The 12,677-nt window shown below is 43.6% G+C and overlaps 1 long non-coding RNA gene across 1 annotated transcript; it reads left to right on the top strand.

Annotated features, from left to right (window-relative positions):
• Positions 1-5,877: 5,877 nt before the first annotated feature.
• Positions 5,878-12,332, top strand: LOC109488931. The gene is made up of 3 exons (XR_002141814.2): positions 5,878-5,935; positions 8,563-8,917; positions 10,817-12,332. It is a non-coding gene; the product is annotated as an uncharacterized LOC109488931 (long non-coding RNA).
• The last annotated feature ends 345 nt before the right edge of the window (positions 12,333-12,677 follow it).

Here is a 12,677-nt window from a genome sequence, read left to right as displayed (position 1 = left end):
GCTAACCCTTACAGCTGTGGGGTTTCAACTGTGCACTTCCGTACGGAAGAAACTATTTCCTGAGGAAAGACTCAGTCCTGCTTTCCGGTTCTCTTCTAATCCACCTGGGATGAGATGATCTTTCATCCACGCAAGGTAATTTTCATGGGAAATTTGAAGCTTTGCTTCCTTCAGTCATGGCCACCAAAACTTCTGAGGCTTCTTGTAAACAAGCTAGTCAGAATACCTATGTGTCACACTGTGTTGAAGGACTAAACAAATGAATAAATAAAATGAGTTTCAAAAAAGAGCCGAAGGGCCTGCTAACCTTCCCTTCTTCTCATGTGGTTTTTGGAGATGATGGTGCCTTTCCCTGCCCCACGTTGGAGTCTGAACGAGGTGTGGCTTGAAAAAGAATATTCAAAGTTGTAATATAATTTTATTTTTGCAAAATGAAAAATGACCTCTTGTTTTTAAAATCGAGACGACAGAATGTGAAGCTCTACGCATTCTTCTGGGGGATGGAGGTAAAGGAAGGACGGTGCTCATCTCTCATCCTCCCCACGAGTGAGGGCATATGTTTAAAGGATTATCAGAGATGGTTCTCAACTCTCTAATTAAACTCTGTTCTAAATGCTGAGCCCGGGCAACATGTGGGTAACACTGGAAACTTTTTTCCACTTTGGGCCACATTTGTCCCAACTACTACAGGAATTGAAGGCCAGTGTTCCTCACCAGCTAAGAAGCTGAAGTAGAAAATGTCAAGAAAGAAGGTGAAAGAAATTCATAGGAAGGAACATTAAAAGCAATTGCCAAAGTCAGACACCAAGGAGCGCCCCATGCCTGGAAGCCAGTGAACACAGTGGGCTATCCTTAGCACCCAATAAACACTACCAAATATTTATTTGTACTCGCCTCACATTCTTCTCCTTTGGTCAGCCTTATTGATAAATACCTTACATCTCACGTCAACTCCATCACTAGAAAGCTGATGTCATTCGGGCTATATTGCTTTTGTTCCCCAGAGAAATGCCACCAAAGAACCATAAATCCATTGTACCCTTGACTTCTGAAGATGGTCCGTGTAAGAAATAGTTGTATCAGATCACTAGTACATAAAGGCTTATCTTTGATCAGTTCCTTCCGGTCCTTATTCCCTGATGGGCTTCCTTTTACCAAATAATGAAAGCTGCTCAGCTCATGTGTGTCTTGCTGTACCTTAGTTTGTAGCTAAGTTTTGTGCTTTTTAGTTGTAAGAGCTTGTGTTGACCTAGGGTTTTGGACCAAACTCTGTTCCAGTCTCCATTGCTTTGTAGTTGGTCTTTTTAAAACAACCAAATGAAAAAACTTTTAAAAGGGATTCCTATATGTTTTTTGACTATCATTTTATTTTTGGAAATAAGTGGCATATCATGTTAACATTTCTCTAGAAATAATTTCATAATGTGGCTTTTATTATAAACTCTTATCAAAAGGGATCCTTTCCTTTTTAAATATTTATTTTATTTATTCATTTTTTTGGGGGGGAGGGAGCAGAGAGGGAGGGAAAGAGACTCTTAAGCGGTTACATGCCCAGCACAGAGCCCCACACGGAGCTTGATCTCACAACCCTGAGATCATGACTAGAGCCAAAATCAAGAGTTGGACGCTTAAACTGACTGAGTCCCAGGCACCCCTAAAAATTTTATTTTTATTTATTTATTTTAAAGACAATTTTTTAAAAAGCAGTTATAGACTTGTAATAAGAGAGAAAGTTACAGAGATTTCACATATACTCCCTCTCCCCATACATGTATATATTCCACCACTGTCAATATTGCTCACCAGAATGGTACAGTTTTTACCAAGGATGAACCTACGTTGATATATCAAACTCACCCACAGCCCATATTACCTTATTGTTCACTCTTCGTGTTGGACAAATGCATAACATATGTCCATCATTATAATATCATACGGAGTATGTTCACTGTCCTAAAAATCCTTTGTGCTTTGCCTATTTATCTCTCCCTTCATTCCCCTACCCCTGGCAACCATTGATCCTTTTACTGTCTCCATAATTTTGCCTTTTCGGAATGCCAGATAGTTGAATTATACAGTATATAGCCTTTTCAGACTGGTTTCTTTCACTTAGTAATCTGCATTTAAGATTCCTCCATGTCTTCTCATGGCTTGGTATGCTCATTTCTTCTTCTTCTTCTTTTTTTTATCTATTTGAGAGAGCGAGAAAGACAAAGATAGCGACAGAGAGTATGAGCGAGCACGAGCAGGAAGGAGAGGGAGAAGAGGGAGAAGCAAGTTCCCCTGTGAGTAGGGAGCTGATGCGGGGCTCGATCCCAAAACCCAGGGATCATGACCTGAAGGCAGACACTTAACCGACCGAGCCACCCAGGTGGCCCATAAGCTCATTTCTTCTTAGTGCTGAGTAATGTCCACTGTCCTCATGTACCACAATTTATTCATCCATTCACCTACCGAAGGACATTCAAGTTTTGTCAGTTATAAATAAACTATGAACATCTGTATGTGAGTTTTTGTGTGGATATGAGTTTTCAGTTCCTTTGGGCAAATACCAAGGAGTGTGCTTGCTGGATCGTATAGTAAGAATATGTTTACTTTTGTAAGAAATCACCAAACTGTCTTCTTAAGTGGCTGCACCATCTTGCATTCCCACCAGCGATGAATGAGAGTTCCTGTTGCTCCACATACTCATCAGCATTTGGTGTTGTTGGTGTTCTGGATTTTGGCCATTCTACTAGGTATATAGTGGTATCCATCTCGTTGTTTTAGTTTGCATTTCCCTGATGACATATGATTTGGGGCATCATTTCATATACTTATTTGTTGTCTATATATCTTCTTTAGTGAGATGTCTATTGAAGTCTTTTGCCCATTTTTTAAAAAGATTTTATTTATTTATTTGACAGAGAGAGAGACAGCCAACGAGAGAGGGAACATAAGCAGGGGAGTGGGAGAGGAAGAAGCAACCTCCCAGCGGAGGAACCTGATGCGGGGCTCAATCCCAGGATTCTGGGATCATGCCCTGAGCTGAAGGCAGACGCTTAACGACTGAGCCACCCAGGTGCCCCTCTTTTGCCCATTTTTAAATCAGGTTGTTTGTATCTTATTGTTGAGTTTTAAGAGTTCTTTGTATATTTTAGATAATAGTCCTTTACCATAAGTGTTTTTAGCAAATATTTTCTTCCAGTTTGTGACTTGTCTTCTCATTTTCTTGATATTGTCTTTCACAGAGTAGAAGGTTTTAATTTTAATGAGGCTCAGATATTTCTTTCATAGATCCTGTCTTTAGTGTTGCATCTAAAAAGGTATCACCATACCCAAGGTTATATAGGTTTTATTCTATGGTATCTTCTAAGAATTTTATAATTTTGTGTTTCACATGTAGTTCTATGATCCATTTTCAGTTAATTTTTGTGAAGAGTGTTAATGTCTGCGTCTAGATCTTTTTTTTTTTTTTGCATGTAGATGTTTCACTGTTCCAGCACCATTTGTTAACAAGACTATTTTTGCTCCATTGTATTGCTTTTGCTTGTCAAAGATCAGTTCTGCGCTCTCTATTCTATTACATTCATCTGTTTATTTTCTTTTCCACCAATGCCATACTGTTTTGATTTCTGTTGCAGTTTACAGTAAGTCTTAAAGGTAAGTAGCAGCATCGGTCCTCCAACGTGGTTCTTCTACTTCAGTACTGTGTAGGCTGTTCTGGGTCTTTTGCCTCTCCAGACAAACTTAGGCTCAGCTTGTTGATATCCATAAAAAACTCCCTAAAATTTTGACTGAGGTTGCATTGAATCTCTAGGTCATATTGGGAAAAACTGACATCTTGACAATGTTAAATCTTCCTATCCATGAAATACGTCTCCATTTAATGCTTTGATTTTGTTCATTGGAGTTTTATAGTTTTTCTCATATAGATCTTGTACATGTTTTGTTAGATTTATACCTAAGTGTTTCATTTTTTTAGTTTAACGTTAATGCTGTTGTGTTTTTAATTTCAAGTTCCACTTGTTCACCGTTGGTATATAGGAAAGCAACTAACTTTTGTATATTAACCTTGTAGCCTCAAAACTTACTATAATAATTTATTAGTTCCAAGAGGCTTTTTTGTTGTTTATTCTTTCAGATTTTCTTTGTAGATGACCATGTCATCTACAAACAGATTGGGAAGGGAGACATCTGTATACTTCCCAATCTGTATACTTTTCCCAATCTGTGTACTTTTTCTTTTCTTTTCTTGCCTTATTGCATTAGCAAAGACTTCCAGGATGTTAAAAAGAGTGGTAAGAGGGGACATCCTTGGCTTTTACCTGATCTTAGAGGAAAGTGTCAAATTTCTCATCATAGGTATGATGTTAGCTGTAGGCTTCTTGTAAGTAGTTTTTATCAAGTTGAGGAAGTTCCCCTCTATTCCTAGTTTACTGAGAGTTTTATCATGAATGGGCATTGGATTTTGTAAAATACTTTTTCTGCATTTGATATGATCATGTGACTTTACTTTTTTAGCCTTTTGATGTGATAAATTACATTAATTGATTTTTGAATGTTGAACCAGCCTTGCATACCTGGAATAAATCCCACTTGGTCATGGTATATAACTTTTTTTGACTTGTTTGGATTCAATTTGCTAATGTTTTGCATCTATGATCATGAGAGATATGGGTCTGTGGTTTTCTTTCCTTAAAATGTCTTTGTCTGGTTTTGGTATTGGGGAAATGCTGGCCTGATAGAATGACTTAGGAAGTATTCCCTCTATTTCTATCCATTGAAAAAGATTGTAAAGAATCAGCATAATTTCTTCCTTAATTGTTTGGTGAACTCATGTGGGGCTGGTGATTTCTATTTCAGAAGGTTATTAATCTTTGATTCAGTTTCTTAAATAGATACAGGCCTATTCAGATTATCTATTTCTTCTTATTTAAGTTTTGGCAGATTGTGTCTTCCAAGGAATTGGTCCATTTCATCTAGGTTATCAAATCTGTGGGCATAGAGTGGTTCACAGTATTCTTTCATTATTCTTTTACTTTCCATGGAATTTGTGGTGATGTCCTTCTTTCATTTCTGATATTAGTAATCTGTGTCTTCTCTCTTTTTTTCTTAGTCTAGCTAGAGGTTTATCAATTTTAGATCTTTTCAGAGAACCAGCTTTAATTTCATTGGTTTCTTCTATTGATTTCCTGTTTTTAATTTCATTGATTTCTGCTTTGTTATATTTCTTCTCTTCTGCCTACTTTGGATTTATTTTGCTCTTTTTTTTCTACTTTCCAAAGGTGAAAATTCAGATTATTGGAGAGCTTTCTTCTTCTTCTTCTTTTTTAAAGATTTTATTTATATATTTATTTTATTTTAGAGAGAGGGGAGGGGAGGGGAGGGGAGGGAAGGAACAGAGCAGGGAAAGGGGAAAGAATTTCAAGCAGACTCTGCACTGAGTGCAGAGCCCAGTGCAGGTCTTTATCTCATGACCCTGAGATCATGACCTGAGCTGAAATCAAGAGTCAGAGGCTTAACTGACTGAGCCACCCAGGTGCCCCTTAACATTTCTTATAAAGCAGGTCTACTGGCAACAAATAGCCCAAATGTGAATTTGTCTGAGAAAGTCTGCATTTCCCCTTCACTTTTGAAGGATAATTTTTCAGGGTACAGAATTACAGTGGTTTTTTTCTCTCAACACTTTAAATATTTCACTCCACTCTCTTGGTTGCCTGGTTTCTGAGGAGAAGTTGGATGCAATTCTTAACCTTGTTCCTCTATAGGTAATACTTTTTTTAAAAAGACTTTATTTGAGAGAGAGTGAGTGAGAGGAAGAAAGAATCTGAAGCAGACTCGCACTGAGCACAGAGCCCGACATGGGGCTCGATGCTACAACCTCAAGATCACGACCTGAGCCAAAACCAAGAGTCGGACACTTAACTGACTGAGCCACCCAGGCATCCTGGAGGTAAAGTTTTTTTTGTTTTTGTTTTTGTTGTGTTTTGTTTTGTTTTTTTACCTCTGGCTTCTTTTAGGATTTAAAAAAATTATCTTTGACTTTCTGTACTTTGAAAATGTTAGAGTGAGTTCTGGTGGAGGTTTTTTTGTTGTTTTTGTTTGTTTTGTTTTTGCATTTAATCTGCTTGGTGTTCTCTGAGCTTTCTGGATCTGTTGTTCAATGTCTGACATTAATTTGGGGAAAGTTATCAGTCATTATTATTTCAAATATTTCTTCTGTTTCTTTCTCTCTTCTTCTTCTGCTATTCCCATTCTCCTTGCATATATGTTCCACCTTTTGGAATTTCCCATACTCCTTGGATATTCTGTTCTATTTGCTCAGCTTTTGTTTTTTTTTGCTTTTCCATTTTCAAGGATTCTATTGACATAGACTGCAGCTCAGAGATTCATTCCCCAACCAGTCCTGTCTACTAATAAGCCCATCAAAGGCATTCTTCATTTCTGTATCAGTGTTTTTGATGTCTAGCATTTCCTTTCGGTTCTTTCTTAGGATTTCTGTCTCTCTACTTACATCGCCAGTCTGCTCCTGCATGCTGTCTACTTTATCCATTAGACCCCTCAGTCTATTAATCATAGTTGTTTTAAATTCCTGGTCTGATATTTTCAACATCCCTGCCGTGTCTGGTTCTGATGCTTGCTCTGTCTCTTCAAACTGTAGTTTTTTGCCTTTTGCTGTGCCTTGTGATTTTTTTCTTGATAGCTGAACATGATGTACCGGGTATAAAATGCTGCAACGAGGCGAGGCCTCTGGTGCTGTGGTGGTGAGGTGTGGGGGAGGGGGAACGTTCTGTCATCCTGTCCTCAGGTCCCAGTGTCATAGTGAGCCTGTGTCTCTGCCCTGTGAGCTTCACAAGGGTTTCTCAGTTTTTTCTTTCCCTTGAGGTAGATCAGAGTGGCAGGAGTGGGCTGGAGTTGGGTATTCCCCTTCTCTGAACCAGTGAGGCTCGGATAAGAAGCTCGGAGGCTTGGGTTAACTGGTTTCCCCTGAGGGCTGGTCCTTTTAAGAAAACGAGCGCTCTGGGGTATTTCGGAATGGTTCCTGAGCCTCCTCCCACTTCCTGGAAACCCAAGGGAATTTTTCTCCAGTATTTACTGTGGGAACCTAGGTAGTTTACCAGAAGTAATATTGTGGGGGACCCCGGTGACCAGGTTCCCTGGAGGTTTTCACTCTCAAACTCGTGTGCACGGAGCCTCCAGCAATTAGACAGCCGTGGCACTGGCTACTGTGGCTGTCCCGGCTCCTGGGTCTCTTCTCTGGTCAGCCGGTGGCTGCCCGGCTGTGTCTCCAATCTCAGGGACAGCAGTCTGCCCTGCGACTCCCCTCTCTATGGACCCAAGAAGAGCTGCCGATTTTTCAGTCTGTTCAGCTTTTCACTTGTAGTTAGGAGGGAATGGGAACTTTCAAGTTCCTTACATTTGGAACAGGAAACCAGAAGCCCTATCCTTGCCTCCAAACATGCAATTTCAACACATTTTAAAAGATATTGAAATAGCTATTTATGTGGGGTTTTTTTTTTAAAGATTTTATTTATTTATTTGACAGAGATAGAGACAGCCAGAGAGAGAGGGAACACAAGCAGGGAGAGTGGGAGAGGAAGAAGCAGGCTCACAGCAGAAGAGCCTGATGTGGGGCTCGATCCCATAACGCCGGGATCACGCCCTGAGCCGAAGGCAGATGCTTAACCGCTGTGCCACCCAGGCGCCCCTATGTGGGTTTTATTACACACACATACACACATACGTAGAGGCTCAGCCCTAAAAATCTAAAAGGACAGAACCCTGTGGGCAACATTTTAAAGTAAAACTACTCTAGTCCTGGGACATGCCTTTTAAAAAAACACTGACATTCATTTTCCTCAAATTCCTTATCTTCCTAACCTTCTTACAAATAAGAACAAAAGCCATAAAGATTAGTACTGGGTATTAGGTTCTGTGTTCTGGGACCGAGCTAGATGGCTCACCTGCGTTAGCGCTAATCCTCACCAACAATCCCGCATAAAAAGAATTATTTTACCCATTTCATGGATTAAGAAACTGAGGCTCAGAAAGTTTGGACATCTTGCCTAAGGCCATACAATTAGTAATTTAATAGGCTGAGAATAATAATAGTGCCTTAACTCACTATGGTCAAACCTCATCAGTCAGAGTCCTGCTCAACTCTGGTGATTAGAGAAGATGCCGGTTTGCTTAGTCGGCAAGTGACCTTTGCAAACACTGCTAGGTGTGTGGGCTGCGTGTACTTGTATACGTGTGTGGGTGTGAGATGATTTTGGACCACGTTGTCGTTATCTCATGGTTCTCTGTCCTGTTCCAAAATATGTTTTCCTCACCCATTTTATCAGAACTTCTCATGAGGTGTCGTCCCCCCTCAGCTATTCCGTACCCCGGTTTTGCAGTTTCCAACAGTTGAATGCCTGGTTTGGAGGTGGCATGAATGAGTTACCAGCAGACTTATAATGATGTGGGTTTTTTTATTAGGCTAAAAGTTGTTTGGTTTTAGTTTTTTGGTAACCCTGTGTTTACCCACCCTCAAATCAAATAGTCTTTTTCAACTCAAATAAGCTATTTCCTTCTTAGATCCAAGAGCTTCCAAGCTTTGAAGATAAAAGAACAAGCTGTTTCACAGCTCAGAACTTTCCATGATGTGTCGTCGAGACAGGAAGTGAATTTGCAATCCTTGACGTGTCCCGAGGAGATCATTCAAGACCAAGGCATCCGATTCCAAAGCGGCAAGCAACCTTTAATTCCCGGCACCGTGAAGCACTCTCGCTGCTCTGTGGTTCTCAAAGGTGGAAGTGAGCACACGCCAGTGTGGCTTGGGTCACTCACGCTGCCACCTGGGACAGCCCCAGGGAGCCCGCAGCTGAGAAGTCAGACTGTGCCCCGCATCCAGACACCCTAAAGGGGAAGGACAGCGTTGGTTTGAAAATGGGTAACTAGTCTTTGTCAATGACAACATTAAAAAGTTAAGGGACTCATGTAGAAAAACATGATTAAAATACAAATTTAATATATTCATGTTTTATCTTCTCAATGAAAACTGAAAAGTAATAATCTACACATTTGTCATGCTCAACAGAGCCTGTAGAGAGGTTAATGTGGATCATTAAACATCGTCTATTAAGGAATTACATTTCACAATAGTGAGTCAAAGGAAAACACATTAGGAAACAAAGAATGCTGTTCCTCTCCCCAGTTTATTTATTCCCAGGCTCAAACTACACTCTTCGTAACAAGAGGAGGAGAAAGACAAAGCTAAAAGCTCTTAAAATTTAGGATATGATAGAATTGCTGCTGCTTGGGAAATACTGTTTTAAGTCTGTTTATTCCAAAGTCAGGTCAGAATGCCACCTGAAAGTGATGAAATGCAACGGGTTCTAATCCTATCCTACTTCTTAGCTTGAGAAAGTCTTTTAACCACCCGTACGACCACAGGGGTAGGCTTATACAACATAGTAGAGTTTTTAAACATTGTTGAACACAATTCACAGTTGAGCCATTTTTGACCATGGCCACTCGGGCCCCACCTACCTGTGTGGGATGCAAGGGCTCCATCAGCGGCCACCTGGAGCCTGCAGGTGCAGGAGGATGGAGGGTAACAAATGGAGTGCGGCCCCAAAAGGAGACCTATGGGGAGGACGCATGAGAGTCCGTGGAGTCTGGTAACTTCACGCTGGTCACTTTCCAGTGGCCACAGGACTTGTCAGTTGGACCAGTGTTTATGAGGTACCCAGTGCAGCTGGAAGACGAGGTTCAATGGCCTTGGGGCTAGAGTCAGAGGCCCTGGCCTCCCTGCCGGTCCTGGCTGCGTGACCCCAGCAGGTTACCTAACCTTATGGAGACTTGTTTTCACAACCTGTAAAATAAGAATAGTGCCTTAGCGGGTGGGGGTGAGGGTTCCACGAGTTGGCACGTAGAGAGAATTCTGTACTGCGCTTGGCACACGCGACGCCCCCCCCCCCCGCCCCCGGCGCACTCTCCACCTCGCGCTCTTCCCTTGTTCCCCTCCTGCTGACACCTTCCTTGATCAGGGCAAGCTGCCTGGTGTCTGGGCCTCTGGGCTCCCTCTTTCTACCCCTCTGACCACCCCACACACCCCTGCCTGCTTCATCTTCAGAAAATACCACCTGGCATCCTCATCACTTTCTCCCTGGCTCAAATGTATTCCGTGGCTCCCACCTGACTTCAGGACAAAAATTTAACTTGTTAGCGTGATGTTTATAGCCCTTCCAAATGGGCCTCATGTGTCTCCCCCTGCTCCCCCACTCCTCTCTTGCTATCCCCAACACACTGCTATTGTTCTTCCTTCCAGCTTTTTCCAGATTCTCCTGCAGGGAGGCGCTCGCACTTCCTTTCCATGATTCTCTTTAAGCAAAAGTTCTGTCCTCCAAGGAGGTCTCTGTCACTGTGAGCCCAGCCCTGTATCCCAGCACCATGACTGGGGTCTCACTTCCCATTTTCCTCCCCCATTCTTCCTCACGGGGGCACCTAGCTCCCTCTGGACGAGAGCCTGTGTCTCCCGGGTCCCAGCATCTGCTGCACCAACACAGCCGTGCAGCCTTCCGGCCAGGCTGCTGGGGGCGAGGGGAGCAGGGGACTCAAAGACAGAGAACACAGGTCATGCACACAGACAGGAAGGACAAGCCATGCCCTTTCCGCCTGTAAGCAGGCCTGAAAATGGAATGACTTTTTTTTTTAAGTCTCAAGAAAGATGCACTTTATTATTAATACTGTCTGTACTAAAGGGGAGTCCTCACTGGGACTGGGCTAAAATGATCAAAATTAGCCCTGCAAATAGTGCTAATTTAAGGGTGCCTTGTCTTACCCCCAGGTCACGGACTCAGCACATGTTCCGGCCCTGCTATGAAGAGGCACCGTGCAAGCCATTGGAATCGCAGCTGCTGTCCTCCAGGATGGGGAAGAGAGGCAGACAGATAAATGAGCGTGTTTACCCCCAGAGTTGAAGCATAAGGAGCAGAAGCACAGGAGGGACACCTAGCCCAGTCAGGAGAGGTCCAGGGAAATGGCGTGGGGAACGTGGGTGACCTGATCGAGGACCAGCTGGGGCACTGGTGTTAGTGGGAGGAAGGGGAGGAGGCGAGGAGCGAGGCCGGAGCTGTAGGAGCTGCAAGTAGCAGGACCTGGAGGCGAGAGAGGGTGGGTGTTGGCAACAGAAACGACAGGAAAGGCGAGGCGGGGCGGTGGCTACAACGTGCGGGAGAAAGCGGATGGGGTTGCCAGGGGCCAGACGCCGAAGGCCTTCCTGCCCTGTTGAGGGCTTTGGACTCTGTCCGGTGGGCTTTAGGGCAGGCGGCCTCTGAAATAGAGTGAAATGTAGTGTGGTAATGCTGGAGGTCAGATTCTGGATCCTTCTCGCCAGGGCTGGCTGTTTTGTTTAATACCCTTTCTGAACGATTTCCGTGAAGTCTGTAATCTTTGTCATGTTTCACCACTGAACCCTCTGCTCATTTGGCTCCGGGGTCCATTACTGAATGGACAGAGACTTCCTTAAATTCCTGTGACCCATACATGTCCCCGTCATGTGCCCGTGGTGGGGCACATCTTTGATACTCAGCCGGAAAGCGGCCAACCGTGCCTTCTTAGCTCTCACTTCGTGCTTGTGCCCAGCCTCAGGGTCAGCCGGGGGTGAGAGCTCCGCACTCTGGGTGCGCTCACTGAAGTTCATGAGACGCCGAGAAGGCAGGAGGTCTGACATTAATTTTGAAAAAGATTTCCACCAAAAAACCCTGTTAAACTTGACATAAATAAATGTGTGAGGTTTAAACAGGCGAGCCTCAGGTTTTGGTAAGACGAATTCAGGTGGAGCGGCCCTTGCCCAGGGACGCAGGACAAATGAGACTCCACGACACATTTGGTCAGGATGAAGAGAGCTGGAACGTGCGGGAGGAACCAGGACCGACTCCTTCCAGTCCTCCCAACCCTGGGCCAACGGCCATCCACCACTCCTTGCTCTCCCCAGGCCGAAAACGCACATGGGTTGCTAGCGAGAGTTCACCTTCCCCACTTGTATTAAGCTTCCCTTTCTAGGGAGCTTGCCGGTCTGCCCAGGAAAACACACTTCATGTCAGCATTTCCAACGTAAACGAAAGCTCTTTGCTCCTCCCGCCCTTCCTGAGGACCGGCCCCCCACTCTCCCTCCTCTTCCTCACGGGAGCCACCTTCCCATCCTTCTCATCCGGTTGCCACATACGCTTGGCTCACGCACCCCGTCTCTTCTCCGTCGCATCTCCTTGCTGCAATCTGTGGTTACAGTTTTTAAAGGCTTAATAAACAGATGTGTTTTTCTATCCCCGAGGAAGGAAATGAAGATTGTCACTTGGCGTTGTTTCCTGCCATCATGTTTTTGTTGCTGTTGTAGAAATGGGGCAGAAAATTACCGCTGCTCCTTTATTGCTCAACTGCCCGCACCACTTCCAGTCCTTGGGAGGAAGGTCGATTGTTTCTGCAAATTTTATTCAGACATTTGGGTTATTATTCGCTGAAATCATCCGCATTCTTTCCTCTGAAAAGAGGAAGTTCTGGGATTGGGGGGGGGACAAAGCCCACCCACTTTTCCCACCTCAATGAAAAATCAGCCTCACGGTAGCCTTCCATCCCCCCAGCTCACTGTGTCAAGGGTGCTGAGGACAGCGACGAGGCACTCACACCCCTCTGTCGAGCAACTTCCAGCT

Source organism: Ailuropoda melanoleuca, chromosome 7, assembly GCF_002007445.2.
Source record: "Ailuropoda melanoleuca isolate Jingjing chromosome 7, ASM200744v2, whole genome shotgun sequence".
NCBI lineage: Eukaryota > Metazoa > Chordata > Mammalia > Carnivora > Ursidae > Ailuropoda > Ailuropoda melanoleuca.
The sequence above is the reverse complement of the archived record's forward strand: the minus strand, read 5'-3'. Positions and strand labels throughout refer to the sequence as shown.